This window comes from Pseudophryne corroboree, chromosome 1 (assembly GCF_028390025.1).
Source record: "Pseudophryne corroboree isolate aPseCor3 chromosome 1, aPseCor3.hap2, whole genome shotgun sequence".
Lineage (NCBI taxonomy): Eukaryota > Metazoa > Chordata > Amphibia > Anura > Myobatrachidae > Pseudophryne > Pseudophryne corroboree.
This window is the reverse complement of record NC_086444.1, coordinates 513,009,937-513,037,552: the sequence shown is the minus strand read 5'-3', so window position 1 is coordinate 513,037,552 and position 27,616 is coordinate 513,009,937. Positions and strand designations below refer to the sequence as shown.

Genomic DNA, 27,616 nt, shown 5'->3' with positions numbered 1-27,616 from the left:
GGTATTTTACTCACGGCATTACGAGGTTTTTTCTTCGTTCTGGTGATCGTAATGTGATTGACAGGAAGTGGGTGTTTCTGGGCGGAAACTGGCCGTTTTATGGGTGTGTGCGAAAAAACTCTACCGTTTCTGGGAAAAACGCGGGAGTGGCTGGAGAAACGGGGGAGTGTCTGGCCGAATGCTGGGTGTGTTTGTGACGTCAAACCAGGAACAAAACTGACTGAACTGATCGCAGTTACCGAGTAAGTGTGGAGCTACTCAGAAACTGCTAAGAAGTGTCTATTCGCAATTTTGCTAATCTTTCGTTCGCAATTTTGATAAGCTAAGATTCACTCCCAGTAGGCGGCGGCTTAGCGTGTGCAAAGCTGCTAAAAGCAGCTTGCGAGCGAACAACTCGGAATGAGGGCCTAGAACCACTAATTATGGAAAAGCCTATTCCAAATAAAATAAAAAGACTATCAACCTTATAATTCAAGACACTTTGACTCTACAAAAGAAAACCCATATAAATTGATTAAGGAATCATTTAAAAAAATCAGGGGAATCTACAAAATACTAGATCTTAATGGACAGAACTGAAACCAAAGAGCAAATAAAAAAAGCAGGAAAAGGCAAATATATAAGAAGTTAGAAGAAGACTCAACAGTGAAATTCCATGCAGAGTTGACAAATATCTTAGAAACCTAGGAATCATTAGTAAAAAGTAGTTCAACTTTCTCTATATGCAAAATCTGAAAATCCCCATGTTTTATCAGCTCCCAAAACGTCATAAAGATTTAAGTAAACCCCCTTCCCACTGGGAAAACCCTTCATATCTGTGGTAGACTCAATAACATCAAATTTGTCAAAGTGCAGTGATTATTTTTTACAAGATCTAGTCTGCCAACAAAAAAAGTTATTTAAAAGATACAATGCAAATTTTACAAATAATAAATTAAATACAATGGAAAGACAGTTTCATCTTATGTACAAGTGATGTAATATTGTTATATACATCTATTAAACATGGTATAATCTGTGAATCAACACACCATTTCTTATCTTCATTGACAAACTCTCCGAATGATCAAATAATCTTTTTAATTGATGGAATTGATTTTACACTGCATCACAATTACTTCTGGTATAATGGAGACTTTTACAATCAAATAAAGGGCGCACCAATGGGCACATCATTTGCTACATGTTATGTGAATATGTCTGTAGAAAGTTGGGAGGAAAAAAACCCTGGAACCACAACCTATACAGAAATATTGGCACAGGTATATATGACCTGTTTCTTATATGGGACAAACCTGAAGCAATACTAAAAGAATTGATCAAATACATTAATAATAGTAGCTATGGTCTAGAATTTACTTCAACAACAAGGAAAGAAATGGTGATTTTCTTAGATCTTCATTAATAACAACACTATAATAACAACAATGCATTATCCACAAAATGTTACCATCACAGAAAATGGCTCGAGAATATCCTCGGCGGACAATTCAGAAGAATAACACATAATTATTCAGAAAAAGAGACCTTTCTCATTCAAAGTCAAAGCATAAAAAGAAAGTTTGTAGAAAAGGGCTACAACAAAAAACAGCTACAAAAACAAATCGAACACATAGCAAAAACAGATAACAGTTCCATGACCCAGTACAAACAGAAAGAATTAAAAAAGGATTTTCATATTGCCTTTATAAAGCAATACAATAGTCATCACCAACTTCTTGAGAAAATGTTAAGGAACCACTGGCACATTCTCGAACTTGATAATCAGTTGTTATAGCTTTTGCCAAAAAAAAAAAAGAGAATTATCAACAAAAGAAATTTAAGACAAGACTCACAAAATGTTTTATTCCATTGCAAACCCAACTACAACAAAGGACATTTTTAATGTATAAAATGCATGGCATGTATAAAAATAAAACAAACAAAGTCCATCATTCAATTCCATTCGAATCAAACAAAAAAATATATATACATTAATAGACCATAAATCATACAAAGCAAAAGTAGTGGTTTACCCTCTTAAATGCCCCTGTGGACACCAATATGTTGGTCAAACGAAAAGAAAATTAAAAACAAGAATAGCTGAATATTTGGATAACATAAGAAGAGATCTACAGACACATAGCATTTCACAGCATTACTCAGAATTTTATAATAAAGATCCATCCACCCTGAAGTTCATGAGGATATGAAAAATAAATGAAAACTGGAGAGGAGGAAGTATGCTGTCAGAAATAATTAAAAATGAAACACGATGGATATATTACTTGAAGACTTACATCCACATGATCTAAATCTAATTATAGAATTCTAACTTTTTTTGTAGAAGCATATTTTTTATAAAAAAAAGTTTAAAACATATACAGTTTTATATATATATATATATAAATATATATTTTTTTTTTTTTAACACATATATCTTTTATAGACATTCTTATACATTACAGTCTAATGAGCTGCCTTGACAAGTCTTTTATACCCCGTTCACACCGTACAAATAACCCAGTATCAACCCGGTATATTGCTGAGTCGACACGGGTCGCTGTGTGGTGTGACAGGGGCCAGTGATGAATTACCAGGTTGCCTTACCGGTAATTCAACCCGGGAATAAAGAAGCATTATTCCCGGGTCAGGTGCAGTGTGAACGGGTTTCCGGGTCGATGCGACCCGGGACCCGTTCACTGCATAGGGAGAGGTGGCATGGAGATCATCTCCCAGCACCCCCTCTGCCTCCGTTCCCGATACCTCCGCCCCCCCGTTGGCAACCTGACCCGGCATATTGATGGGTCGGGAAGGCAATGTGTAAGGGTCTAATGCTGGGTCGCACCTGGGAAGGACCCAGTTTCAATTCCCGAGTGCGACCGACCCGGCATTGCGATGTGAAAGGGGTATTACTAGTGGCATGAGTTTACTGCTCTTCCCGATGACTAATTCCTGGAAAGAACTTCCTTTTGTTAACAAAAAATAAAAACATTTATTTTAAGATTTCAAATATAAATAAGTAACCTCAGAGCCAACTACGCATCCTTGACAAAGTGTACATGCATAAAATGTGTTGGGCAGCGTAAGCAATCTAAAAGCAGAAGTTTGGAATGCTGGAACATTGAACTACCCAAGCAAGCACACAGGAGACCAGCTGGAGCAAGGAGGAAAACATCTACAAGTAGGAACATAGGGTAACGTAGATTATGGCCTGTTGGATGCAACCACTCGGAAAGGCACATCCTTTGGAATCCTGTATCACACAATCCGGAATGGCACTTTCAATCAAAAAGGCTATAAACATTATAGCGGTTTTTAATAAAAAATGATATTGCACTCATAATACATATACACAGCACTCTGTTTATATACTGCATTATAATTTAACAGAGCTACTTCATTACATTTACCAGCTCGTCAGATATTTTAAATTCTATATTCCTCTCAGCACTCATGCCACACATCCCAGCCATCCTGATTTTAGAGGGACAGTCCCATTTTTCAGGTACTGTCCGGCTGCCCAACATGTGGGCTGCAGTGTCCCAAGAGCGGACGGGATGCTGTAAGACACTGTGTAACACTGCTGTTCTAGCTGTGCTGCAGCCTGCAGGGCAGGAGTGAATGGGCATTCTGTGCCTTAAGTAGGTTGTGGGTAGCCCAGCAGCTGCTGGAGTGCAGAGCTGCCCCCAGCATGATGAGTGAAGGGGACGTGAAATGCAGACATAGGGGGCATGGCCTTACGATATCGAGAATCCATCTCCTTTTCCTACATCAACAAAGTTGGTAACTTTGCTTGCACACACATACACAGACACACAAATATATATACTCACACAAGCCCCCCGCCCCCAACACACGGCCACCAAGAACTGTGAGGGCCCAATCTGGAAAGGCATGGCCACATCCCTCTTTACAAAAAAATTGTTAAATTACTGTTTGCTGTGGCGCAATGCTCAGAACAGGGGGGTGGCTCCAGGCGAGAGAGGGTAGCTGCAGGGATACCCTATCTCTCTGCTCACTGCCACTGGCTACTCCTGTATAACAGCGCAGTCCAGTAGTTCATCAGGTGGTGAGAGGGGATGGCTATACAGGCGCAGCCAGTAGTGGTGGGCAAAGTAGTGGCATGGATGACACCTGGGGGAAACTAGGGGGATTGAAGGAGAGGGACGGTGTGGCCACCACTGCTGCTAACTCTACCACACTGATAGGTGAGAGTGCAGTGCTGGGGGCTCCTGCATCAGCCCTGGTCATCTGTAGTCCCAGACATAATTGAAATACATATTCTTTTTTTTTTCTTTTTTTTGTGTACTCAGCAGCGCCCCCCAGTGTCCGCCGCCTTTAAGCAGCTGCCTAATGTTAGCGTCGGCCCTGCTCGTATATAGAATACAACACTGACATTAGGATTTAGTGAATTCTAGTATACATTTCACTGACAGAGTTTTCCAGACAGATTCTGTTTCAGTACACTGCTGTGATGTTATCTGTATAAGATTGGGGGGTAAATTTACTAAGGTGGGAGATTTTTACAACTGGTGATGTTGCCCATGGCAACCAATCAGATTCTACTTACCATTTATCTAGCTGCTTCTAGCAGATAATAGATATAATCTGATTGGTTGACATGGGCAACATCACCAGTTCTAAAAATCTCCCACCTTAGTAAATTTCCCCCTTGGTTTCTTTGAAATATTGAGGATTCAATCCTTTTATTGTGTTCCAGAATTTCAGACAATGTACTTTTAAAAAATTCAAAGCACTCAGTTGTACATTAGCTAAATTAAATGTTTGCAGTAATGTATGTATATTTCTGTGAAAGGTGTTTCACTGAAGGAGATATATGGAGTCTATGAGCTACCTGGGTTTATTTACAAAGCGATTGGTTGTAAAACCCGCTGCTTCTGATCGTGTTTATGCCCGATATTTAAAAGGACAATGCTTTTACTAGCCATATAAGCAGCACCATTTTAAATATTGGATTTAAACACGATCAAAAGGCCCGGTTTTACCCAATGCTTCGTAAAAATACCCCACCATGTCTTTTATCAGCTGTTGTGCTGTTATACGCGTATGTGTTATACACGTTATGCGTGTAACTGCATAATTATGCATATATTGCGTAATAAGGAGGTTGGCCAATAAAATTAAAAATATAATCAAAAGTGCATTTGGTATTATAAAATGCCTGTATATCTCCATTAAAAGGTTGAGATAATAATCTAATATACTGTATAATAATAATAATAATAATAATAATAATAATCTAATATATTATCATCTATAATACCATGAATTTAGGAGCCTATTTATTACGCCCAAAAATGCAGACAGTCCTTCAAAAAGCTGCTTTCAGACAGTAGCTTCACTGTGATCGGCAACACCTGGTACACTGAATAACCACTACCCGTGTGTCACCAAAGAGGGACATGGTCTTGAAGAAAGTGGGGGTGGCCTCATGGCATGCCTCATTTTTATAACTCCGGGGGCATGACTAGCATTCCCGAAGATGCTGGCCAGCCCCCAGAGACTCACCCTGCAATGCTGGCTCATCCTCAGTGACGGGAGCTGGGCGCTGCACGATAATGTCACAGTACAACCCCCACACTCCCAATTAATGAGGATGAGCCGACATGTTGCTGACACCCCGTCAGAGGGTGACACCTGGTGCGGTATGCATCCTCCACCCCAGGGACGTGCGGTGAGCTAAACGGCTCAGGAGGCACTGGCTTGCACCAGATCCAGATTTACACACAATATGTGAGCCAAAGGGTACATCTGGACATTATACACAGGTGCAGCAGTATAAACTCCTGGAAAATTGGTGAGTTTTGATCAAAGATGTGCGGAAAAGTTAGCCAGGTGAGGCACTGCCTCACCTGCCATAGATTTTTTACTCCAGAGTTTTGATTATAAAAATGATTAGAATAATGCAAAGAAGATATTTCAAACATATTCTTTGCATATTTCATATACTTTATATTGTCAAAACTCTGGCGCAAACGTTAGTATGACAGGAAAGGCTCTGCCTCACCTGCCTCACCCCACCGCACGTCACTGCGAGTCCACCAACCTTAGTGACACCTCTGCTTTCAGAGTATAGCCGCATTCTTCAATCGCAGGGCTATTTAACAAGGGTGTGCTAATGTTTGCTGCGTCCCTCTCTTTACCCTTGCAAATCCAGCCGCATATGATTCTATGTTTAATACAGTGTTTATGTTACAGTTTTCTATGTTTAATACAGTGTTTGTTTTTGTATGTATATATAAGGATAAAGATACATACAGATACAGTAGACGTACAAAGAAGGTGTGGAAGGGTGGAGTATAATATGAAGGAAGTTGTGAGTTTATGGTGGCATTCATTGGTGCCTCATAGCTTGGATCCATTGTCTACAAATATACCCTATCCTCCATCTAATACAATTGCTGTATATTACAACTGCCCACAATACAAATGCATAATGCAAATACTACTGCATTTCCCAACGTTTATCTATTTAACTTGCAAAACAGATAACACTCTATTCCCTTATTTATTAACTACCAGTTCCTTTTCAAAACTTATCTATAAACTTCTGCAAAAGTCTAAGCACATGGTCTGAAGGGGGTAAGGTGAAACTACATGTTCTTTGTGTAGGTAGCATCATCTTGGAAAACCAAAACTCCATCAATAAAACTAATGGATTATTATAATATACAGCCTAAATATAAATAAGACTTCATTTAGATTAAAACTAATACTAATCAAAACTGATAAAATCCTGCCATTATTACTATGCAACCTTTATCAAACACTATTGCATCTGGCAATACCCACAATCCTATGCATCTCAGTCTGTACTACTGTTTCAAGCACAAGGCTTATTAAGAGACTATGGGAAAACAACATGGCCAATGCAGATAAAGGGATCAGTATGAAATACCAGCGGACAGGATCCTGGCTGTCATGATCCCGACAGCGGGATCCCATCCGCTGTAATGCTGGCATCGGGGTGATCACTAAAAAAAACCCTTGCGGGCTCCCTGCGCTCACCACCCTGCGGCATGGTAGCTCGCTGTGCTTGCCACAGGTTATCTTCTCCCACAAAAATAAGAATTTACTTACCGATAATTCTATTTCTCGGAGTCCGTAGTGGATGCTGGGGTTCCTGAAAGGACCATGGGGAATAGCGGCTCCGCAGGAGACAGGGCACAAAAGTAAAGCTTTTACAGGTCAGGTGGTGTGTACTGGCTCCTCCCCCTATGACCCTCCTCCAGACTCCAGTTAGGTACTGTGCCCGGACGAGCGTACACAATAAGGGAGGATTTTGAATCCCGGGTAAGACTCATACCAGCCACACCAATCACACCGTACAACTTGTGATCTAAACCCAGTTAACAGTATGATAACAGAGGAGCCTCTGAAAGATGGCTTCCTAAACAATAACCCGAATTAGTTAACAATAACTATGTACAAGTATTGCAGATAATCCGCACTTGGGATGGGCGCCCAGCATCCACTACGGACTCCGAGAAATAGAATTATCGGTAAGTAAATTCTTATTTTCTCTATCGTCCTAAGTGGATGCTGGGGTTCCTGAAAGGACCATGGGGATTATACCAAAGCTCCCAAACGGGCGGGAGAGTGCGGATGACTCTGCAGCACCGAATGAGAGAACTCCAGGTCCTCCTTTGCCAGGGTATCAAATTTGTAAAAATTTACAAACGTGTTCTCCCCTGACCACGTAGCTGCTCGGCAGAGTTGTAATGCCGAGACCCCTCGGGCAGCCGCCCAAGATGAGCCCACCTTCCTTGCGGAATGGGCCTTAACAGATTTAGGCTGTGGCAGGCCTGCCACAGAATGTACAAGTTGAATTTTGTTACAAATCCAACGAGCAATCGACTGCTTAGAAGCAGGTGCACCCAACTTGTTGGGTGCATACAGTATAAACAGCGAGTCAGATTTTCTGACTCCAGCCGTCCTTTAAATGTATATTTTTAAGGCTCTGACAACGTCCAACAACTTGGAGTCCTTCAAGTCGTCTGTAGCCGCAGGCACTACAATAGGCTGGTTCAGGTGAAACGCTGATACCACCTTAGGGAGAAAATGCGGACGCGTCCCCAGCTCTGCCCTATGTCGAATGGAAAATTAAATAAGGGCTTTTATAAAACAAAGCCGCCAGTTCAGATACTCTCCCGGCCGAAGCCAGGGCCAGTAACATAGTCACTTTCCATGTGAGATATTTCAAATCCACATTCTTTAGTGGTTCAAACCAATTGGATTTGAGGAAATCTAAAACTACATTTAGATCCCACGGTGCCACCTTAGGCACCACAGGAGGCTGTATATGCAGTACTCCTTTGATAAAAATCTGGACCTCAGGGACTGAGGCCAATTGTTTTTGGAAGAATATTGATAGGGCCGAAATTTGAACCTTAATAGATCCCAATTTGAGACCCCTAGACAATCCTGATTGCAGGAAATGTAGGAAAACGACCCAGTTGAAATTCCTCCATCGGAGCACTCCGCTGCTCGCACCACGCAACATATTTTCGCCAAATACGGCGATAATGCTTCGCGGTGACTTCCTTCCTTGCCTTTATCAAGGTAGGAATGACTTCTTCTGGAATGCCTTTTCCTTTTAGGATCTGGCATTCAAACGCCATGCCGTCAAACGCAGCCGCGGTAAGTCTTGAAAAAGACAAGGACCCTGCTGAAGCAGGTCCCTTCTCAGAAGTAGAGGCCACGGATCGTCCGTGACCATCTCTTGAAGTTCCGGGTACCAAGTCCTTCTTGGCCAATCCGGAGCCACTAGTCTTACTCCTCTTTGCCGTATAATCCTCAATACCTTTGGTATGAGAGGCAGAGGAGGAAACACATATACCGACTGGTACACCCAAGGTGTTACCAGCGCGTCCACAGCTATTGCCTGCGGATCTCTTGACCTGGCGCAATACCTGTCCAGTGTATTGTTGAGGCGAGACGCCATCCTGTCCACCATTGGTTTTACCCAACGGTTTAATAGCATGTGGAAAACTTCTGGATGAAGTCCCCACTCTCCCGGGTGAAGGTCGTGTCTGCTGAGGAAGTCTGCTTCCCAGTTGTCCACGCCCGGGATGAATACTGCTGACAGTGCTATCACGTGATTCTCCGCCCAGCGAAGGATCCTGGCAGCTTCTGCCATTGCCCTCCTGCTTCTTGTGCCGCCCTGTCTGTTTACATGGGCGACTGCCGTGATGTTGTCCGACTGGATCAACACCGGTCTTCCTTGAAGCAGAGGTTCCGCCTGGCTTAGAGCATTGTAGATTGCTCTTAGTTCCAGAATGCTTATGTGAAGAGACTTTTTCAGGCTCGACCACACTCCCTGGAAATTTCTTCCCTGTGTGACTGCTCCCCAGCCTCTCAGGCTGGCATCCGTGGTCACCAGGATCCAATCCTGCATGCCGAATCTGCGGCCCTCCAATAGATGAGCCTCCTGCAACCACCACAGAAGGGATACCCTTGTCCTCGGCGACAGGGTTATCCGCAGGTGCATCTGAAGATGCGACCCTGACCATTTGTCCAACAGATCCCTTTGCATGGAATCTGCCGAAAGGGATTGCTTCGTAAGAAGCTACCATTTTTTCCCAGGACTCTTGTGCATTGATGTACAGACACCTTTCCTGGTTTTAGGAGGTTCCTGACCAGGTCAGATAACTCCTTGGCTTTTTCTTCGGGAAGAAAAACCTTTTTCTGAACTGTGTCCAGAATCATCCCCAGGAACAGCAGACGAGTTGTCGGCATTAATTGGGATTTTGGAATATTCAGAATCCATCCGTGCTGCTTTAGCACCTCTTGAGATAGTGCTAAACCCATCTCTAGCTGTTCTCTGGACCTTGCCCTTATTAGGAGATCGTCCAAGTATGGGATAATTAATACGCCTTTTCTTCGAAGAAGAAATATTATCTCGGCCATTACCTTTGTAAAGACCCGAGGTGCCGTGGACAAACCAAACGGCAGCGTCTGAAACTGATAGTGACAGTTTTGTAAAACGAACCTGAGGTACCCCTGGTGTGAGGGGTAATTGGAACGTGGAGATACGCATCCTTGATGTCCAAGGATACCATAAAGTCCCCTTCTTCCAGGTTCGCTATCACTGCTCTGAGTGACTCCATCTTGAACTTGAACTTCTTTATGTACAGGTTCAAGGACTTCAGATTTAGAATAGGCCTTACCGAGCCATCCGGCTTCGGTACCACAAAAAGAGTGGAATAATACCCCTTCCCTTGTTGTAGAAGAGGTACCTTGACTATCACCTGCTGAGAATACAGCTTGTGAATGGCTTCCAAAACCGTCTCCCTTTCTGAGGGGGACGTTGGTAAAGCAGACTTCAGGAAACGGCGAGGTGGCTCTGTCTCTAATTTCAACCTGTACCCCTGAGATATTATCTGCAGGATCCAGGGATTTACCTGCGAGTGAGCCCACTGCGCGCTGTAATTCTTGAGACGACCGCCTACCGCCCCCGAGTCCGCTTGCGAAGCCCCAGCGTCATGCTGAGGCTTTTGTAGAAGCCGGGGAGGGCTTCTGTTCCTGGGAAGGAGCTGCCTGTTGCTGTCTCTTCCCTCGTCCTCTGCCTCGTGGCAGATATGAATAGCCCTTTGCTCTCTTATTTTTAAAGGAACGAAAGGGCTGCGGTTGAAAGGTCGGTGCCTTTTTCTGTTGGGGAGTGACTTGAGGTAGAAAGGTGGATTTCCCGGCCGTAGCCGTGGCCACCAAATCCGATAGACCGACCCCAAATAACTCCTCTACGCATCGCCTGTCCACTGTCGTGTCCATAAAGCTCTTCTGGCCGAAATGGACATAGCACTTACCCGTGATGCCAGTGTGCAGATATCTCTCTGTGCATCACGCATATAAAGAAATGCATCCTTTATTTGTTCTAACGACAGTAAAATATTGTCCCTGTCCAGGGTATCAATATTTTCGATCAGGGACTCTGACCAAACTACCCCAGCACTGCACATCCAGGCAGTCGCAATAGCTGGTCGTAGTATAACACCTGCATGTGTGTATATACCTTTTTGGATATTTTCCATCCTCCTATCTGATGGATCTTTAAGTGCGGCCGTCTCAGGAGAGGGTAACGCCACTTGTTTTGATAAGCGTGTTAGCGCTTTGTCCACCCTAGGAGGTGTTTCCCAGCGCTCCCTAACCTCTGGCGGGAAAGGGTATAAAGCCAATAACTTCTTTGAAATTAGCAGTTTTTTATCGGGGCACCCCACGCTTCATCACACACGTCATTTAATTCTTCTGATTCGGTAAAAACTACTGGTAGTTTTTTCACACCCCACATAATACCCTGTTTAGTGGTACCTGTAGTATCAGCTAAATGTAACATCTCCTTTATTGCCAAAATCATATAACGTGTGGCCCTACTGGAAAATACGGTTGATTCGTCACCTTCACCACCGGAATCAGTGCCTGTGTCTGGGTCTGTGTCGACCGACTGAGGCAAGGGGCGTTTTACAGCCCCTGACGGTGTTTGAGGCGCCTGGACAGGCACTAATTGAGTGTCCGGCCGCCTCATGTCGGCAAACGACTGCTTAAGCGAGTTGACGCTATCCCGTAATTCCACAAATAAAGGCATCCATTCTGGTGTCGACCCCCTAGGAGGTGACATCCTCATATTTGGCAATTGCTCCGCCTCCACACCAATAACGTCCTCATACATGTCGACACACACGTACCGACACACAGCAGACACACAGGGAATGCTCTATACGAAGACAGGACCCACTAGCCCTTTGGGGAGACAGAGGGAGAGTCTGCCAGCACACACCAAAAAGCGCTATATATGACAGGGATAGCCTTATGATTAAGTGCTCCCTTATAGCTGCTTTTATATTAATATATTGCCATTTATTTTGCCCCCCCTCTCTGTTATACCCTGTTTCTGTAGTGCAGTGCAGGGGAGAGACCTGGGAGCCTTCCTGACCAGCGGAGCTGTGACAGAAAATGGCGCCGTGTGCTGAGGAGATAGGCCCCGCCCCTTTTTCGGCGGGCTCGTCTCCCGCTATTTAGTACATTTAGGCAGGGGTAAATATCTCCATATAGCCTCTGGGGCTATATGTGAGGTATTTTTAGCCTTTTTAAAGGTTTTCATTTGCCTCCCAGGGCGCCCCCCCCCCAGCGCCCTGCACCCTCAGTGACTGCCGTGTGAAGTGTGCTGAGAGGAAAATGGCGCACAGCTGCAGTGCTGTGCGCTACCTTAAGAAGACTGCAGGAGTCTTCAGCCGCCGATTCTGGACCTCTTCTTGCTTCAGCATCTGTGAGGGGGCCGGCGGCGTGGCTCCGGTGACCATCCAGGCTGTACCTGTGATCGTCCCTCTGGAGCTTCATGTCCAGTAGCCAAGAAGCCAATCCATCCTGCACGCAGGTGAGTTCACTTCTTCTCCCCTCTGTCCCTCGTTGCAGTGATCCTGTTGCCAGCAGGAATCACTGTAAAATAAAAAACCTAAGCTAAACTCTCTAAGCAGCTCTTTATGAGAGCCACCTAGAATTGCACCCTTCTCGGCCGGGCACAAAAATCTAACTGGAGTCTGGAGGAGGGTCATAGGGGGAGGAGCCAGTACACACCACCTGACCTGTAAAAGCTTTACTTTTGTGCCCTGTCTCCTGCGGAGCCGCTATTCCCCATGGTCCTTTCAGGAACCCCAGCATCCACTTAGGACGATAGAGAAAGGAGAATAGCCTGTGTCGTCAGTATTCCGGCGGCAGCATTTCTCCGCTAGTTGGGATCCCGGCATCGGCATTGTGACTGCCGGATCCCGACTAGTGGTATTTTAACCCTTCCCGAGATACCATGTAAACACCACAGTGCGTGTGCCCAACCCTTCTCTCCTGGAAGGATGTGGGCGCAAAGTGATTGACAGTGGTGCGCATTCGGGGGTGGTGTTTCAGTGTTGCGGCCAAAATGGGGGCATGTTGCAAGCGTTTTCAGGGTGGCTGCATGATGTCACACGCAGCCACTCAGATACAAAAAAATGCCGGTGGACTGTCTGCGAGCGCAACCAGGCTGTGCAGGCAGGGGTCAACCTTAAATCGATGCGTCCGCAATTAAATTGCGGATGCATCGTGAGGCGGCGCCACACATTATGGGCAACCTTGCCCTGTGCTGGGCAACCCCCAGTATGTGAGCAGATGGACGCAGATCTTGCTGTGGGACGCAAGATTTGCGTCCATCTCCGAATAACCCCCTAAATCACATAATCCAAGTCTCAAAAAACAAAGTACATTTACAAAGTACATTTACAAGACTTACAGAATACTCCTGAATCATCTAAACATTATATTACCCATTATAAAGTTATTTAATCCTTAACTTCTCCATTAGGAGTAGAATCAAGTAATTCATGATGAGAAAAACAAGTACTTAGCCATAGGTTTTGTGACAAAATGGTAATATCTCCTCCAGCTATTCAGTGTGCAGGTTGTGCTTCTACTGTAGACTCTGATGTTCCTGCTATCAGTACTCACTTGCAAAGATCCACCTCAACACTTCCATTCCAAACATGCTAAAGTATCATTAAATCAATGAGCGACACTGGAGAAAGCTGTGCTTCTTTGCAGACATCCTCCATTTCAAATTTACGTTCTCTGCTTACAGTGTTACCCTTTCACTCTCCAAACAGTCTTATTTCAAAACAGTTATAGTCTCTCTGTCATCCAGCCACGTTTGCTTCTTCGCTACATTGAACTCCCTCCTCTGCCCCCCCCCATCCCTCCCCCCCATCACTCTCTGCCATTGACTTCGTCACCTATTTAACATCCAAAATTGAATCTATACACCAGGACATCAAGTAGCACCACGCCCTCCTCTTCATTCCTATCAAGTCTTCTCCACTCTTGACTTTTCTCCTCCTTGCATATCCAACCTGTCAATTCTAACTTCCTTGTTTTCCAGTTTCTGAAGATGAAGTCATGGCCATATTTTGGTCATCATCACCCCCATCCACCTCCATACTAGATTGTGTGCCCTCTTGACGCCTTCAATCCATATCTCCCATTGCCTGTTCATTTCCTGCTCACCTCTTTAACCTCTCTCTCTCATTAGGCACCTGTCAGGTCTGTAACTTTGTACCCAGAGGGGCACTAGTGGGTCAGTGGTGGTGCGGTGGAGGAAACAAGGAGGCTGTAGAAGATTCCTGCGCATGTGCGCAATGATATTTATTTAGTACACAGAGGTATGAACAGTCACTGAAGCACAATAACAATACTGATGGTTTGAGCAAAGAGGCTGACAGAGTAATAACAACAGTCACAGGTGATGATCTGTAAACCAGTGAAATTAATAACAGTGATGACCGGCCTGGAAGCCGATGGCAGACATCGATGGTTGACTTGGAAGTCGATGGTAACAGGATCAAATATGCAGACGATAGTAATGCAGCTGATAACAGTGAACACAGGCAATAGTAAACAACTGAGAATGGTATGGAAACCAACAGCAATAGATTCACACAGTCTGTATATATGCACAAGTCCACAAAGCTAAGCAAGGCCAAAGCAGGAGACAGTTTGTAAATTGCAAGATGGTTGTTTTTAAGTGCCAGATGGAATAGCACAGTGCTGAACGCAGATAAACAACACACAGGTGAGAATGGTAAGTAGCACCTGGAGAGAGTCTCTTACTGCATGCAGAGGTGAAAGCTGACTGTGGAAAGAGCAGGATGGCTGGAGCCTGTAGTTCCACGGAGACACTGGAGCAAGGAAATCACTGGAGACAGGAGACTGGAGCCAGGAGATGCTGTACATTGGATGTGACGCATTGTTCAAGGCAATGAGACTGAGCCAATGTTCTGGATTTATACCCCCTGGTCAGCAGGCATTGGATGCTTGAATCATGCGTGCAGACATAGCGCAGGATTGGGTGTTTGCAGGTCAGCTGACCGCAAGTGTCATGGCGGCGCCCATGCTGCACAGATGGTGGGTACACACTAGTGGGACTTCAGGGCTACACAATGACAATGGGCACCGTGCCCGCGGACAGAGCATTCATGCAGCCACAGACTGGGGCAGTGACCTCCAGAGGCCTGCACACCAGCACGCTGGTAAGTGAGATGCCACTGAACACCGATTCCTGACAGCACCATTTACACTCTATTGAAGCACGCCCTTGTTTCTCTCAGTCTTAAAAAACCCTTGACCTGATGTGCTCTCTATTTACCGCCCCATCTCTTTATTCACTTTTGCCTGCAAGCTCCTTAAGCGGATTGTCTTCAAACAGCTTGATACCTTTCTTTTCTTATACTCGCTGCTTGACCCACTCCAGTTTGGCTTTTATCCTCTCCACTCTACAGAAGCTGCCCTCATTAAAGTCTCTAATTACCTTCTTACCATCAAATCTAAGAGTCATTACGCTCTGCTCATTCTACTTGACCATTCTGCCACTTTTGAAGTGGACCACCCACTTCCCTTGCAAATTCTTCACTCACTTGGTCTTCATAACACTGCTCTCTCCTGGCTGTCCCCATACCTCTCTGACCACTCCTTCTCAGTTTTCTCCTCACAATTATACTACTTCCCCTCTTCTGCTACCATTTGGTGTCCTCCAAGCATCTGTTCTTGGTCCTTTTCTCTTTTCCATTTATATTTCCTCCCTAGATGATCTAATCAGTTGCTTCTTCTTCCCCTCTACACCAGTCCCTATAAAGCCCTCATGTCCTCATGCAATCCAATGCCTATTGTGGGTGATACAAACTAGAGATGAGCGGGTTCGGTTCCTCGGAATCCGAACCCGCCCGAACTTCAGTTTTTTTTACACGGGGCCGAGCGACTCGGATCTTCCCGCCTTGCTCGGTTAACCCGAGCGCGCCCGAACGTCATCATCCCGCTGTCGGATTCTCGCGAGGCTCGGATTCTATCGCGAGACTCGGATTCTATATAAGTAGCCGCGCGTCGCCGCCATTTTCACACGTGCATTGAGATTGATAGGGAGAGGACGTGGCTGGCGTCCTCTCCGTTTAGACTAGAGTACTAGAGAGAGACACAAATTTTGGGGAGCATATTATTAGGAGGAGTACTACTTGCTGCTGATAGTGTGACCAGTGACCACCAGTTTAATTAATCCGTTCTCTGCCTGATAAAAAACGATACACAGTGTGACACAGTCACATACCATATCTGTGCTCAGCCCAGTGTGCTGCATCATATGTAATACTGTATATCATTATCTGACTGTGCTGAGTGCTCACTGCTCACACAGCTTAATTGTGGGGGAGACTGGGGAGCAGTTATAGCAGGAGTACATATTTTAAGTACAGTGCACACTTTTGCTGCCAGAGTGCCACTGCCAGTGTGACTGACCAGTGACCACTGACCACCAGTATTGTGATTGTCTGCTGACCACCAGTATATTGTGATTATCTGCCTGAAAAAGTTAAACACTCGTCGTGTGGTGTTTTTATAAACGCATTCTGCAGACAGTGTCCAGCAGGTCCGTCATTACATAATATATACCTGTCCGGCTGCAGTACTAGTGTGATATATATATATATATTTTAATTTTATCTCATTATCATCCAGTCTATATTAGCAGCAGACACAGTACGGTAGTCCACGGCTGTAGCTACCTCTGTGTCGGCAGTCGCTCGTCCATCCATAATTGTATACCACCTACCCGTGGTTTTTTTTTTTCTATCTTCTTGATACTAGTAGCTTACTTTAGGAGTCTGCAGTGCTGAGTCTGACAGACAGTGTCCAGCAGGTCCGTCATTACATAATATATACCTGTCCGGCTGCAGTACTAGTGTGATATATATATATATTTTAATTTTATCTCATTATCATCCAGTCTATATTAGCAGCAGACACAGTACGGTAGTCCACGGCTGTAGCTACCTCTGTGTCGGCAGTCGCTCGTCCATCCATAATTGTATACCACCTACCCGTGGTTTTTTTTTTTCTATCTTCTTGATACTAGTAGCTTACTTTAGGAGTCTGCAGTGCTGACAGACAGTGTCCAGCAGGTCCGTCATTACATAATATATACCTGTCCGGCTGCAGTACTAGTGTGATATATATATATATTTTAATTTTATCTCATTATCATCCAGTCTATATTAGCAGCAGACACAGTACGGTAGTCCACGGCTGTAGCTACCTCTGTGTCGGCAGTCGCTCGTCCATCCATAATTGTATACCACCTACCCGTGGTTTTTTTTTTTTTCTATCTTCTTGATACTAGTAGCTTACTTTAGGAGTCTGCAGTGCTGAGTCTGACAGACAGTGTCCAGCAGGTCCGTCATTACATAATATATACCTGTCCGGCTGCAGTACTAGTGTGATATATATATATATATTAATTTTATCTCATTATCATCCAGTCTATATTAGCAGCAGACACAGTACGGTAGTCCACGGCTGTAGCTACCTCTGTGTCGGCAGTCGCTCATCCATCCATAATTGTATACCACCTACCCGTGGTTTTTTTTTTCCCTATCTTCTTGATACTAGTAGCTTACTTTAGGAGTCTGCAGTGCTGACAGACAGTGTCCAGCAGGTCCGTCATTACATAATATATACCTGTCCGGCTGCAGTACTAGTGTGATATATATATATATATATTAATTTTATCTCATTATCATCCAGTCTATATTAGCAGCAGACACAGTATGGTAGTCCACGGCTGTAGCTACCTCTGTGTCGGCAGTCGCTCGTCCATCCATAATTGTATACCACCTACCCGTGGTTTTTTTTTTTTCTATCTTCTTGATACTAGTAGCTTACTTTAGGAGTCTGCAGTGCTGACAGACAGTGTCCAGCAGGTCCGTCATTACATAATATATACCTGTCCGGCTGCAGTACTAGTGTGATATATATATATATTTTAATTTTATCTCATTATCATCCAGTCTATATTAGCAGCAGACACAGTACGGTAGTCCACGGCTGTAGCTACCTCTGTGTCGGCAGTCGCTCGTCCATCCATAATTGTATACCACCTACCCGTGGTTTTTTTTTTTCTATCTTCTTGATACTAGTAGCTTACTTTAGGAGTCTGCAGTGCTGACAGACAGTGTCCAGCAGGTCCGTCATTACATAATATATACCTGTCCGGCTGCAGTACTAGTGTGATATATATATATATTTTAATTTTATCTCATTATCATCCAGTCTATATTAGCAGCAGACACAGTACGGTAGTCCACGGCTGTAGCTACCTCTGTGTCGGCAGTCGCTCGTCCATCCATAATTGTATACCACCTACCCGTGGTTTTTTTTTTTTCTATCTTCTTGATACTAGTAGCTTACTTTAGGAGTCTGCAGTGCTGACAGACAGTGTCCAGCAGGTCCGTCATTACATAATATATACCTGTCCGGCTGCAGTACTAGTGTGATATATATATATTTTAATTTTATCTCATTATCATCCAGTCTATATTAGCAGCAGACACAGTACGGTAGTCCACGGCTGTAGCTACCTCTGTGTCGGCAGTCGCTCGTCATCCATAAGTATACTAGTATCCATCCATCTCCATTGTTTACCTGAGGTGCCTTTTAGTTGTGCCTATTAAAATATGTAGAACAAAAATGTTGAGGTTCCAAAAATAGGGAAAGATCAAGATCGACTTCCACCTCGTGCTGAAGCTGCTGCCACTAGTCATGGCCGAGACGATGAAATGCCAGCAACGTCGTCTGCCAAGGCCGATGCCCAATGTCATAGTACAGAGCATGTAAAATCCAAAACACAAAATATAAGTAAAAAAAGGACTCAAAAATCTAAAATAAAATTGTCGGAGGAGAAGCGTAAACTTGCCAATATGCCATTTACCACACGGAGTGGCAAGGAACGGCTGAGGCCCTGGCCTATGTTCATGGCTAGTGGTTCAGCTTCACATGAGGATGGAAGCACTCAGCCTCTCGCTAGAAAAATGAAAAGACTCAAGCTGGCAAAAGCACAGCAAAGAACTGTGCGTTCTTCGAAATCCCAAATCCACAAGGAGATTCCAATTGTGTCGGTTGCGATGCCTGACCTTCCCAACACTGGACGTGAAGAGCATGCGCCTTCCACCATTTGCACGCCCCCTGCAAGTGCTGGAAGGAGCACCCGCAGTCCAGTTCCTGATAGTCAGATTGAAGATGTCAGTGTTGAAGTACACCAGGATGAGGAGGATATGGGTGTTGCTGGCGCTGGGGAGGAAATTGACAAGGAGGATTCTGATGGTGAGGTGGTTTGTTTAAGTCAGGCACCCGGGGAGACACCTGTTGTCCGTGGGAGGAATATGGCCATTGACATGCCTGGTGAAAATACCAAAAAAATCAGCTCTTCGGTGTGGAAGTATTTCAACAGAAATGCGGACAACATTTGTCAAGCCGTGTGTTGCCTTTGTCAAGCTGTAATAAGTAGGGGTAAGGATGTTAACCACCTCGGAACATCCTCCCTTATACGTCACCTGCAGCGCATTCATAATAAGTCAGTGACAAGTTCAAAAACTTTGGGCGACAGCGGAAGCAGTCCACTGACCAGTAAATCCCTTCCTCTTGTAACCAAGCTCACGCAAACCACCCCACCAACTCCCTCAGTGTCAATTTCCTCCTTCCCCAGGAATGCCAATAGTCCTGCAGGCCATGTCACTGGCAATTCTGACGAGTCCTCTCCTGCCTGGGATTCCTCCGATGCATCCTTGCGTGTAACGCCTACTGCTGCTGGCGCTGCTGTTGTTGCTGCTGGGAGTCGATGGTCATCCCAGAGGGGAAGTCGGAAGACCACTTGTACTATTTCCAGTAAGCAATTGACTGTCCAACAGTCCTTTGCGAGGAAGATGAAATATCACAGCAGTCATCCTGTTGCAAAGCGGATAACTGAGGCCTTGACAACTATGTTGGTGTTAGACGTGCGTCCGGTATCCGCCGTTAGTTCACAGGGAACTAGACAATTTCTTGAGGTAGTGTGCCCCCGTTACCAAATACCATCTAGGTTCCACTTCTCTAGGCAGGCGATACCGAGAATGTACACGGACGTCAGAAAAAGACTCACCAGTGTCCTAAAAAATGCAGTTGTACCCAATGTCCACTTAACCACGGACATGTGGACAAGTGGAGCAGGGCAGGGTCAGGACTATATGACTGTGACAGCCCACTGGGTAGATGTATGGACTCCCGCCGCAAGAACAGCAGCGGCGGCACCAGTAGCAGCATCTCGCAAACGCCAACTCTTTCCTAGGCAGGCTACGCTTTGTATCACCGGTTTCCAGAATACGCACACAGCTGAAAACCTCTTACGGCAACTGAGGAAGATCATCGCGGAATGGCTTACCCCAATTGGACTCTCCTGTGGATTTGTGGCATCGGACAACGCCAGCAATATTGTGTGTGCATTAAATATGGGCAAATTCCAGCACGTCCCATGTTTTGCACATACCTTGAATTTGGTGGTGCAGAATTATTTAAAAAACGAGAGGGGCGTGCAAGAGATGCTGTCGGTGGCCAGAAGAATTGTGGGACACTTTCGGCGTACAGGCACCACGTACAGAAGACTGGAGCACCACCAAAAACGCCTGAACCTGCCCTGCCATCATCTGAAGCAAGAAGTGGTAATGAGGTGGAATTCAACCCTATATATGCTTCAGAGGTTGGAGGAGCAGCAAAAGGCCATTCAAGCCTATACAATTGAGCACGATATAGGAGGTGGAATGCACCTGTCTCAAGCGCAGTGGAGAATGATTTCAACGTTGTGCAAGGTTCTGCTGCCCTTTGAACTTGCCACACGTGAAGTCAGTTCAGACACTGCCAGCCTGAGTCAGGTCATTCCCCTCATCAGGCTTTTGCAGAAGAAGCTGGAGACATTGAAGGAGGAGCTAACACAGAGCGATTCCGCTAGGCATGTGGGACTTGTGGATGGAGCCCTTAATTCGCTTAACAAGGATTCACGGGTGGTCAATCTGTTGAAATCAGAGCACTACATTTTGTCCACCGTGCTCGATCCTAGATTTAAAACCTACCTTGGATCTCTCTTTCCGGCAGACACAAGTCTACTGGGGTTCAAAGACCTGCTGGTGAGAAAATTGCCAAGTCAAGCGGAACGCGACCTGTCAACATCTCCTCCTTCACATTCTCCCGCAACTGGGGGTGCGAGGAAAAGGCTCAGAATTCCGAGCCCACCCGCTGGCAGTGATGCAGGGCAGTCTGGAGCGACTGCTGATGCTGACATCTGGTCCGGACTGAAGGACCTGCCAACGATTACGGATACGGACATGTCGTCTACTGGCACTGCATATGATTCTCTCCCCATTGAAAGAATGGTGGAGGATTATATGAGTGACCGCATCCAAGTAGGCACGTCAGACAGTCCGTACTTATACTGGCAGGAAAAAGAGGCAATTTGGAGGCCCTTGCACAAACTGGCTTTATTCTACCTAAGTTGCCCTCCCACAAGTGTGTACTCCGAAAGAGTGTTTAGTGCCCCCGCTCACCTTGTCAGCAATCGGTGTACGAGGTTACTTCCAGAAAATGTGGAGAAGATGATGTTCATTAAAATGAATTATAATCAATTCCTCCGTGGAGACATTGACCAGCAGCAATTGCCTCCACAAAGTACACAGGGAGCTGAGATGGTGGATTCCAGTGGGGACGAATTGATAATCTGTGAGGAGGGGGATGTACACGGTGATATATCGGAGGATGATGATGAGGTGGACATCTTGCCTCTGTAGAGCCAGTTTGTGCAAGGAGAGATTAATTGCTTCTTTTTTGGTGGGGGTCCAAACCAACCCGTCATTTCAGTCACAGTCGTGTGGCAGACCCAGTCACTGAAATGATGGGTTGGTTAAAGTGTGCATGTCCTGTTTATACAACATAAGGGTGGGTGGGAGGGCCCAAGGACAATTCCATCTTGCACCTCTTTTTTCTTTCATTTTTCTTTGCGTCATGTGCTGTTTGGGGAGTATTTTTTTGAAGGGCCATCCTGCGTGACACTGCAGTGCCACTCCTAGATGGGCCAGGTGTTTGTGTCGGCCACTAGGGTCGCTTATCTTACTCACACAGCTACCTCATTGCGCCTCTTTTTTTCTTTGCGTCATGTGCTGTTTGGGGAGTGTTTTTTGGAAGGGCCATCCTGCGTGACACTGCAGTGCCACTCCTAGATGGGCCAGGTGTTTGTGTCGGCCACTAGGGTCGCTTATCTTACTCACACAGCTACCTCATTGCGCCTCTTTTTTTCTTTGCGTCATGTGCTGTTTGGGGAGTGTTTTTTGGAAGGGCCATCCTGCGTGACACTGCAGTGCCACTCCTAGATGGGCCAGGTGTTTGTGTCGGCCACTAGGGTCGCTTAGCTTACTCACACAGCTACCTCATTGCGCCTCTTTTTTTCTTTGCGTCATGTGCTGTTTGGGGAGTGTTTTTTGGAAGGGCCATCCTGCGTGACACTGCAGTGCCACTCCTAGATGGGCCAGGTGTTTGTGTCGGCCACTAGGGTCGCTTAGCTTAGTCATCCAGCGACCTCGGTGCAAATTTTAGGACTAAAAATAATATTGTGAGGTGTGAGGTGTTCAGAATAGACTGAAAATGAGTGGAAATTATGGTTTTTGAGGTTAATAATACTTTGGGATCAAAATGACCCCCAAATTCTATGATTTAAGCTGTTTTTTAGTGTTTTTTGAAAAAAACACCCGAATCCAAAACACACTCGAATCCGACAAAAAAAATTCGGTGAGGTTTTGCCAAAACGCGGTCGAACCCAAAACACGGCCGCGGAACTGAACCCAAAACCAAAACACAAAACCCGAAAAATTTCAAGTGCACATCTCTAATACAAACACCAGATATCTGCTCAATGTGCATAGAATTGGCCGTTTGAATTTAATTATCTTTTTCTGTGTAGATGGTATTGAGATTCAACTATCTAGTAATATTAACTCTTTCATTCTTGGCTGTACATGTTTAAAATGAACTATATATTGTAAATACTAATGGGGATTCCCCTTTAACTTATTGTCAAGAATAATGGTGAGTTCTATTCTATTTTATACACTGATGGTGTTCCTTTATTAAATAATTAGGCCTTCTAGCATTAAATATTGAGTTTGATCCAAGCTCCTTTTGCAAGCTGGGCATCATGCTATAAATGACACATATTGTAGGTACTAATATGTATAGCATAAAGAGGCATAAAGCCCATCAAAGTATATAGAATTGTAGTACTTAAGTATTATATCTCTACTTAAAGTACAGTATAAAAGAAATTACCTTTATTTATTAACTTTCTTAAGTATCTTACTTAAGGCTTTTTGGAGCCTTTGCAGGCTATAGAGTCAATTTGCAGAAGTCTGAAGTATTGCATGTCAAAGGTCCTCATTCCGCCTCACTTTCCTGCCAATCACTCAGTCAATTTAAAGTTACATCACAGGTGATTAAATATTTATGTATTATGATTTCTGGTTGTATTCAATGACTATATACTGCCAATTTTACTCCCATTATTTAAAGTATTCTTGGTATGCAGGATACATGGTGCTCCTTACCTGTGTCTCTGTTGAGCAGGGCTGCCATATTGAATTCAATTATTTTTCCTAAGGTTTCATATTGCATTCAGATGCTCCCCATTGTTATGTCCAATAAATAAAGGTATCTTAGGAGTTTTTCAAATTTCTTTGGCGGGGTAAAAAATCCTGCATTGCTAAACACAAATTGTATTTACGTAAAACTGAGGGTGGTCAGGGAGTTCCTAATCTCTTTGACTTCTCTCACTCCACCTTTTTTCGCTATTTATTGGATTGGTGTCAGGGTAGTGAACATTACACTCAGAAAGCTCTAGAGGAGGCGATGTTTCATCCCTTCCCCCCAGTGGACCTCCTCCATGTTTCTCATACTTCTTTGCACCCCCCCCCCCCCTACCCCATTGTAATTGAAAATGCTCTATATGCTGACACCTTTGCAACATGTCTGTCTATTAACCGGAAGCTGGGTCGCAAATATACAGTTTCTAAATAATCTACATTTTGGGGCAACCCAAAATTCCAGACAGGGTTAGACAATAGTGTTTTTTTGAGATCGAAACATAAAGTAATTGCAGCCATCAAAGACATCTTTGATTCGGGAAGGGGGGGTGTCTCTTTCTAAATTCTCCCTGCCTCATAGTGATTTTTTATATGTTTCTCCAGGCACGATATTATGCACAATCTCTTTTATAGCCCGTGTTGTGCCCTGCCGTGCCTGATGTCTTGCAGTCTCTATTTACATTATGTGCTTGCATACCTTACAAAATCAGGTTTCTGTATCCAGATTTGTTACCAGCACATCAGATTTGGTATGGACGGACGGAGATTGCCAAGAAATGGGAAACTGATATTCCGCACAGTCCTGCTTAAACATATGGAGAAAACTATGAAGATCTTACATTCTGCTGTGTTACAGAAAGTCCATCTGAAAACATTACACCGTGCTTATCTCTCCCATGCCCAAAGGAGACATATTGTGCCGGGAGTGGTAGAGGCACATTTAAAGGCTAAAACCTTGCATTCTTCTTATTTTCATAGTATATGGGATTGTGGGAGAATAAGGAAATTTTGGGACAAGATCATGATGTTTATTAATGTTTAATGTTTATTAATGGAATATGTCACCTCTGACTTACTAAAGACCTCCTTGCCATGTTTTGTGCAAATTTTCCTAATGGGGATTTACAGGGTAGAGGGGCGGAAATTATTCTATTCTTAACAATTATTGTGACTATCACCAAAAAAGTGATTTTAAGATGTTGGACATCTTCGAGTCCTCCGTTTTGTTTCCTCAGTTAAGACGGCCTTATTGAGACTTTTGTATCTTGATAGGAAAGCTACAGATTAAAACTGGAGTTAAACATTTTCATAAGAAGTGGGAAGTGTATATAAACTCCCTAGACAAAGATACGCAATCCCACATACTAAAAATCATTTTGCATACACCGAAACTCGGGTGGGGTGGGTGGATTTGGGAGATGAGTTGGTTATGTTCTATTTGGTTATCTTTTTGTGGCTTTCTTTTATGCCATTTGTTCTTACTGTAACCATCCTTTTTAGATTTTTTTGTCTGATACTATGGCCTGTCTTTTGAGACATTATGAGGGGATTTCAATTATTTGAAAAGTCAGTTGGATGTCTGTTTTTTTCCTATCTAATAGGCAGGAAAAGCAGACACCCAATCGACTTTTCAAACAATTGAATTCCACACTATGATTATCTGCTATGTCATTGTCTTGTGGTATATGGTTGTTATGCCATACATTTTAAGCTCTGATTGTATGCACATTTTATGTACCATGCAAAGCGATGCGCGGGCACGTCGGTCAAATCTTGCGTCTCAAGATATTATGTGCTGCACTTAATATTTATCGGATCGCACGTGTGATCGCATGCTGTTTTTACCACATTCGATTTATCGCACTGCGATGTGCGATCTGTGACGTATTTAGCTCATTTCCTGGACACTCCCCTCCACCCTGGTCGCAAGGGGCGTGCAATAAATGAAATACACAAAAAAAGCACTTTCGATGCGATTTATCTCAAGGTGAGCTTCATGGGAAATCGGGCCTGATATCGCGTCAAGTGCAATCGCACAAGTGTATGGGGTGCATTACTTACCAAGGTTAAAAACTCTGCATTCTGCTCTGCAATGACAAGCAGGCTGGCTGCTTGTTTGTCAAACAAGTGTGTCACTGTCAGGGTTGCCACATTTAGCACAGGGCCAATCCCTGTATCAATGTACATCTCCTGATTTGCGCCCCATACCCTCTCCTTGCCACAAAACACTCCCAATCTCACTGCACCCTCAACCAATGCCCCCCCCCCCCACTTCCCCCCAGAAGAGAGTTAAAAATAAATAACTCACCGACCAATAGGCGGCCCTTTAAGGCATCTGGTGCAGTGGGGAATTTCCTATTGATCACTATGGCCAATATGCCCCTACTTTCATGTTCTGATTAATATGCTGTATATTGTATTTCTATTCACTATGAGATCACATACTAAGAAAAGCCTCTCCACTAACACTGGTCAGAGGAGACCATCTACTTCTAGTTTTATGTGTAGCTAAAAAGCACAAAACTGCTTTAAATATAATATCCTTACTTGCTTTGTACATTTTTCTCCCTCTGACAAAGTGGGTACTTTCAATTACAGGTTCAGTATCCCATATCCAAAATGCTTGGGACCAGAAGTATTTTGGATATCGGATTTTTCTATATTTTGGAATAATTGCATACCATAATGAGATATCATGGCAATGGGACCTAAGTCTAAGCACAGAATGCATTTATGTTACATATACACCTTATACACACAGCCTGAAGGTCATTTTAGCCAATATTTTTAATAACTTTGTGCATTAAACAAAGTTTGTGTACATACAGGGCCGGTGCTAGGGTGTTTGGCGCCCTCCTGTAAACTATAAATTTTGCGCCCTCCTACAAATACACATGTGGCCGCTGTCATCCTACCCACAAGCAGCTGCATCACGCCTGCGACTAGCTGCAGCAAGCTTTGTCTGGTTCGCAGGAGCGTACACACCATATGGATCGCGGGTGCTTCCACACCCACGGGCAAGCTTATTACAGCAAATGTGTCCCCTTTACAATGATTAGCCTTTAAGCTGAGGGGACACACATCTGTACATCCTCTTGACATGTCTCATAGTTTGAAATGTTAATAGAGGGTGACAGAGAGAGGGTGAGAGTAAGTGGGTGACAGAGAGAGGATGACAAGACAGATAGGGTGACAGGGAGAGGGTGAGAGTAAGTGGGTGACAGAGAGAGGATGGAAAGACAGATAGGGTGACAGGGAGAGGGCGAGAGTCAGTGGGTGACAGAGAGAGGATGGCAGGACAGAGAGGGTGACAGTCAGTGGGTGACAAAGAGAGGACGGCAGGACAGAGATGGTGACGGCGAGAGGATTATAGTCAGGGCTGAAACTAGGATTTTCGGCACCCGGGGCGAGGCAGTAGTTTGCCGCCCCCCCCCCCCATACAAAAAACAATAAATCCAAATTACGCCACACATTATATTACACAATAGAGCCCCCTATTCACAATATACTGCACATTAGTATCCCATATACATATTGAGCTACACAGCAGTAATGCGTGCAGGCAGGGGCGGATCTAGATTATTGTTTTAGGGGGGTTGAACAGTTAATCCTGACAGTGCGATCAGCGCAGCAACTAATGGAGCAGTGGTGGTTTAAGAAATGTGTGTGTGTGTGTGTGTGTGTGTGTGTGTATGTATATATATATCTGTTAAAAGGCGGCGCTATTAGACGCACTGCCTGAGGGCAGCACAACTGGAGAACACTTGGCGAAGTATTCTATGTGTGAGCATGTGAGTGCCGGTATAACAAAGAGAGAGAGAGAGAGACTGCATCATACAGAATATATTAAATTAGCTTTAAAAAAGATAGTTGGTGAATTAAAAAAAAAATCCCACTGCATAGAGCCATCTAATGACCCTAATAAGCACTAGAGATGTTTGCAGCTACAGGTATAGACAGTATGCAGATACTGATAGAGGACCCATATAATAGCACTGTACATACATGGGTTACGTCTGTAGGATAGGAGACTGCTGCCTGGGATGTGGGCTGTGCTGCTACAGAGAGCTTCATAGGACATCCTCCTGCACGCTGTCAGTGTGATATATGCTGCTGCTGCTGGC

The 27,616-nt window shown here is 44.4% G+C and overlaps 1 protein-coding gene and 1 long non-coding RNA gene across 3 annotated transcripts in view; one reads left to right on the top strand and one right to left on the bottom strand.

Annotated features, from left to right (window-relative positions):
• TJP2 (tight junction protein 2) overlaps positions 1 to 27,616 on the top strand; it is a 215,271-nt gene that overhangs the window by 29,352 nt on the left and 158,303 nt on the right. The gene's annotated exons all lie outside the window — the stretch shown is intronic.
• On the bottom strand, positions 1,064 to 27,616 carry LOC134896434 (uncharacterized). The gene is made up of 2 exons (XR_010172012.1): positions 27,498 to 27,616; positions 1,064 to 1,777 (listed from the first exon to the last, which is right to left on the bottom strand). It is a non-coding gene; the product is annotated as an uncharacterized LOC134896434 (long non-coding RNA).